This window comes from Trachymyrmex septentrionalis, unplaced genomic scaffold (assembly GCF_001594115.1).
Source record: "Trachymyrmex septentrionalis isolate Tsep2-gDNA-1 unplaced genomic scaffold, Tsep1.0 scaffold8, whole genome shotgun sequence".
Lineage (NCBI taxonomy): Eukaryota > Metazoa > Arthropoda > Insecta > Hymenoptera > Formicidae > Trachymyrmex > Trachymyrmex septentrionalis.
In genome coordinates, this window is record NW_017305987.1 from 2,044,232 (window position 1) to 2,050,042 (window position 5,811).

The following is a 5,811-nucleotide window of genomic DNA, read 5'->3' on the forward strand; positions in this document are numbered from 1 at the left end:
TCTCTCTCTCTCTCTCTCTCTCTCTCTCTCTCCCGGGCTACCAGCGGGCAATGGTGCGATCGATGCCCTACACCGCGTGATGAAACTCGAGGCCAAACGTAAGGCTCTAAAGTACCCTACCGAGCTTCTTAATGCATCCTCGTAAGGTCTACGGTGTGGTATCGCAGGCTATTCTCTTTTTTTCTCCCTCTTCCGGTGTGCACACGTGGCAACAGACTTTTTCGTAAATGCAGTTAACGCAATAAGAAAAAAGAATCTCGGGAGAGTCCTTTGTTGACGTTCGTTCGGAGAAAAAAAATTCTTTACGGTCCCTAACGCATCTAATTGAATTTTTTCACAGCGAGAGAAATCTGCAGGGATCTAGCAGGATCGATCCCCGCAAACAAGAACCCGGCGGAAAACGTGAGATAAGTCATACGGAAAGAACGACTTTGCTCAGTGTCTAAAAGCTTTAGCCGGGTACAAATTCGAAAAGAATTTTGTTGAACCACCAAAATGATTACGCGTAACTAAAACTTTTAGAATAAAGAAGCTCACTCTGAAGAGGTGGAACCTCGCTCTTGAAGACTGAAAATTCAGCCACTGCTTTTTAAGATTGGCTCAATTTTTCACTCTTTAGAGTGAGATTTTACTTCAAAGAATTTAGAAAGTAGGAATCTCAGGCATAGTAAGCGACGCTGCGAAAAGTTTTGATATTCTAGCAACCAGTTTGAGCGTTCTATCTAATTATTCTAATAGGTAGATACAAAAGTATTTGTGAATCTGTACCTAGCGCTACACATTTTTAGATACTTTAGCGAAATCCTTCGTTCATAAAATAAAATTAATCAAAGTAGTATCATCCGATCTTGCTCTCTAAATTCTTTGGAGTGGAATCTCATTCTAAAGAAAGAAAATTGAGCCAATCTTGGAAAAGAGTCAATTTTCCATCCTTAAAGTGAGATTTCACAGAGGAAGAATCTAGAAAGTATCTAGATGCTTGTCAATCGCAAACTAAAAATGCAAACTTTAGACAGATCGAAACGTGAAGAATTCAGAGGAAGAATCATCACGAAGTACTTGATAAAATTTCTTTTGTAAAACATAACACTCGTCTACTTCGCATGTTATGAACTTAGGAACCGTTCTGATTCGAAATGTCAAGCGCTTTTAAATAATTGTGAGATCTCGTTCCCGTAGAGGCTCCAAGGGATTCTAAGGGCATCCCGGCGTTTATCTGCCGAACAGCTGCGAAGCCGAGCGTTCGCCATCGCGATCTCACCTGTTCCGTGCGAAATGCGTTCATCGTCGACGCTGACCTTGGAGGGGACAACGCGGTAATTAATCGTTTCGTAACGCAATCTGCGTGCGCGTCAAGGTATAGCCTTGCGGAAATATAAACGGCATGCCTGGTGGCACACAGGAAGGACGGCGAAGAGAGAAGGAAAAAAAAATCAGAATTGAAGTTTAGCTCGGCGAATCTAGCCGACATTCAATGCACTCATGACGTAACACAAGTGTTTCACTCCCGAGATGCGCAGTCGACGATCAATCAGAAAATTAGCCCAAAAACTGTTAACGAGCCAATATAGAGCTGCTATTAAAAATTTACTACACTGAGAAACCCAGTTATTAAATATCAATTAATTTCTTGTTTAAATATGAAAAAAACAAAATCCTCGATTGATACATATAATAAAGCTATTGGTTATTGTAACATTTTATTTGCTTCTGATAAACAACTTTATCAGATGTCAATATTTACTAGAAACAAGTAAAATGTTACAATAACCGAATGTTGCGTTTCAACGAAATTATTTTATTGCGTCAACCAAAAAATTTTGTTTGTCCATATTTAAACAAGAAATTAATTGATTCAACTAAACAGGGGTTTCTCAGTGTAGATGCCAATAAAAAAAATTGCCCCAAAATTGTACTCCTACCATTATGCGCGATGAAACACCTTGTGTTGATCTTACATCATGGACGCACTTTTCTTACGCGGAGCGCAGCTTCTCCCTTTCCTCTCCCTCGATTCTCTCGCGCGAGAAGTGCGTGCCCTCGAGATAAAGGTAAAAAGGGTACCGCGCCCACGCGCGGATTGCGTAATGCACTCGCACGACGTCGTCGTGTGGGAAGTTCTGCGTTTTATTCCACCGCGAAACGGTATCGCTATACGACGAGTATAATGAATATCATTCATATATTACGTGTCCCGACCGCGGTGCTGGCCTTTTGTTGACGCTCTCGGGAACGATACGGCGACGGTAATTATATTATGGAAATGATGTAGTCACGGGAACGCGGTAACGACCATAGGGAGAAACATCGTGGCGGCGACCATGCATTTTTTACTTTGACGCTACTGAAAATTGAAGTGAAGAGGGTACGTAAAATGAGACTTTTTAGCATGTTACTTGGGATCTCGTGATTTTTTTAAAAAATGATAATTAACACATCTGAACAAATACATACACTAAAAAAAAATTTACTAAATCTCAATAATGCTTCTTTAAATACTGCCAAGTAAACATTTACTTACGGAAAAGAAATATTTGCCCAAAGAATGATAATTAAATCAAATTAAAGTAATTTTTGTAACAAATAGATATAGGTTTACATTTAATAAAGATTTATTTAAAAGCATTCAAACAAATATTTATTAAAATTTAGTAATCTTTTCAGTGTATAAAAATTTTCGAAATCGAATTAGATAAGTATTGCATTAAAAAAGAATAATTGTATACAGAATACATTTGAGAATTATTGTAATAACAATAATAAATTAAATTTAAACCAATAAGAATAAATTAAATAAGAGATAGATTATATCTCGGAGTCCTACTGTTTTAAGAATCTTTGTGATATCGTTAAATATTATAATGCAGTTGGTTATTCAATTTTTTAAATTAATTTGGACAACCTAACTTTAATCATCAGTTGTATAAGGAACAGGAAGCGTGTATACACTTTTTTACATTCATGGTATCAACCTATTGTAAATTTGAGAAGTTCAAGGTATGATAGACCTCATGCGATTATTATGCGACTTCTGAATTCAATTAACATCAAGTTCTGACTTTCGCTGTTTGTTTCTAGACCGTTTCCTGCAATAATTCTTTTTGCCAACGCGCGAGTACAACATGCATTTTTTTATATTTTAATTTGTGAACATTTTGCGTAGTTACCGGTAACTTTTTTAAAATTATTATTTAACATTGAAAAAATGACCCGATAGGAGTCGAAACGTCTGTTACAAAATTTAGATTGTTGATATAAATATTTTCACTCACATAATAACTCGAGTGGTTCATAGCCCTATATATTATTAATTAATTTAATTAGTTGAACCGTTATTCTTTATTGAATTTTAAATAAGAGAATTAATCCTATTTTTGGTCAAAACGGACCTTGTGTGAAAATTCGCAAATACATTCACCTCGATTTTCATCATAATTTTTCAACTCGCATCGCAGCTTGAAGGCAGAAAGAGAAATCAATATGAAACAACGATGAGGAATCATAATATCGCTGCTCTTGACTGGACGCGCAGAGAGACTAGCAGATAAAAAATTTCCGCTGAAAACAAGTTATATCTTTGCATGCGGTTCTTTTTCCCTCCTCTTTCCTTTCGAAAGAGCGAAGACAAAGATAATGTTTAAAGTAATAAGTATAAAATAATACAAATGATACTTCTTTTTACGTAGTCACTTATTTTATCGAGTGTTCTTTCAGAGTCCAGCTATACATATAGAAAAAAATATCGGCGCAACTTTGTTATCGTCACGAACGACCGTCCTTATCGCGTTGTATTTAAAAGTTTTACGTATCTACTCCATTGCGCTGGTCATGCACGCGGCCTACGACTCTTGATTCTTTTTTCCTTTCTTAAGTTTGCCGTGCTATTAATGTCGCGAAGTAAATCAAATACGTCACGTCTCGCGACCGGTAAAGTCTCGAAAAGTGAGTTGATCAACTGAAAAGCTTTTTCATAGATTTTTCATAACGCAAAATTTCGACATTTCTATTCGTAAATAGGGAAGGAATATGTCAGTCCATTTATAATAATTTTAATTAATCTTCCTGACGCCACAATCTGTAACATAGTTACACTCAAAAATAATTTCTGGTTGAAAATGAACGAATGAGAAATTTCTAGTTAAATTTATTAGAATTCTAGTTGAGATAACCGGAATTCTTCGGGGTTGATACAATATTTCTAATAAAATCTACTGGAATTCTTATTTTTACCAGAATAATTATATTAATCAGAATTCTAGTTATCTTAATTAGAATTCTAATAGACTTAACCAGAAAATTCTGATTCGTTTCCATTTTTTATCCACTGGAATTACTATATTAATCCAACCAGACGATTTTTTTCAGTGTACTGATGCTGGGCTCATTTAATTTATGTTAATTAAAAGATATTACTCAAGTCCTTGTTCTTGTTAAAATTTTGTGTTGAATGTTTAACATATTTGAACGTTAATTCAACATAATGCGATTATATCATTTAAATAGTTTGTGTTAAACTGATATTCAATATTTCTTAACTGTGCCAGCGTTACCGTTTTTAAAATAATATTTATGTCACCTCCTAACATATTTATCTTGTGTTAAATTAACACATAAATTAAGACACTTGACTGGATACGTGAAATGTGTTAAAAGTGTTAGATTTAACACAAATTTTCCAATGTACTTTGTAGCATGAAAAACAATTGTTATGTGTCATTTCCAAGAAAACTGTGCTGCTGATAGCACAATATATTAAACTCCGTAGAGCCAAGATTTCTCACATTATAAAGAATCCCAACGTTTCTAACGTTGATATTCTCCAACCGGAAGTACAGTATTTCTCTCTAACATCGTAGAACGCATATTGCGCGAGTCGCACGCGTCGTAGTTTCCATGCTCGAACAATAATGTATCACCGATCCGTCCGTGCGTGTTCGCCGCAATTGACTAAAATTACGCGGTCGTGCCGCAATTGCTGCAATACTATCAATTCCGCATCGATCGACGGCTCGATCCCGGAGCGTAAGAGGTCGGCGTCGCCGCGGCGTCCTCCGACACGTCCGGAGGATTCAACGATGAAATTCGCGTCGCGAGACGGTCCTTGAGTAAATCGGCACGACGAAATCGAAACGACGCGCGTATGATACAGCGCGGCCGAGCGAGATATCTTAATTGCTGCCCGCATACGAGCCCCGCGAGAGGATCGGGTGGCGCGGCGGCGGTCGCGGGCAACCGATGCAATCCCTGCAACTAAATTATCGGTACGTGTTTAATTAAGCGCGCGGGGCGCTCGTGCAACGCTGCTCCCGGCCAAGGCCGTCCCCGCAGCCGTGGCGAAATAATTGGCGAACCGACGCGGCGTGCCTCGAGAACGACGATGCGCCTCAGATGTAATCGCCGTTGAGAATCGCCACCGTGTTCGTGGGCGAGAGTCTTGAAGTGTTCGGGGAAAAGTGAACGACGGAGGCGTAGAGGCGCGTTAAGGCGTACCTCACGAAACTTACAATTCACGCGAGCAAAAGGAGAAACGCGCAAGTGCGTTCTATATTGAGTCGGAACAAAAGTTCGTAGCGCTGCAAACTACAAAATTCAAGCAGCTGTAACTTCGTTAAAGAACGAACGGAAGTTTAAATTTAAAATAAGAAAAGGAGTCTTTTTTTTTTTAAGGGCTTAAAACTCTTTACCTTCGAAATGTTTCGTGAGTTCTTGTAAGTTTAGTAATGTTTACGTATAGAAAACTACGAGCTGGACAAAGTGAGAAATTTTCTTCTTACTTTATGGGCTCGTCCACGTATCCAAAAAAAAAAAAAA

General features: G+C 37.9%; 1 protein-coding gene and 1 pseudogene across 1 annotated transcript in view; one reads left to right on the forward strand and one right to left on the reverse strand.

Moving 5' to 3' along the window:
- Positions 1 to 446, forward strand: part of LOC108754394 — a 7,453-nt pseudogene extending 7,007 nt beyond the window's left edge.
- The window catches only part of LOC108754510 (retinoic acid receptor RXR), a 101,854-nt gene that overhangs the window by 87,368 nt on the left and 8,675 nt on the right, over positions 1 to 5,811 (reverse strand). The window lies entirely within an intron of this gene.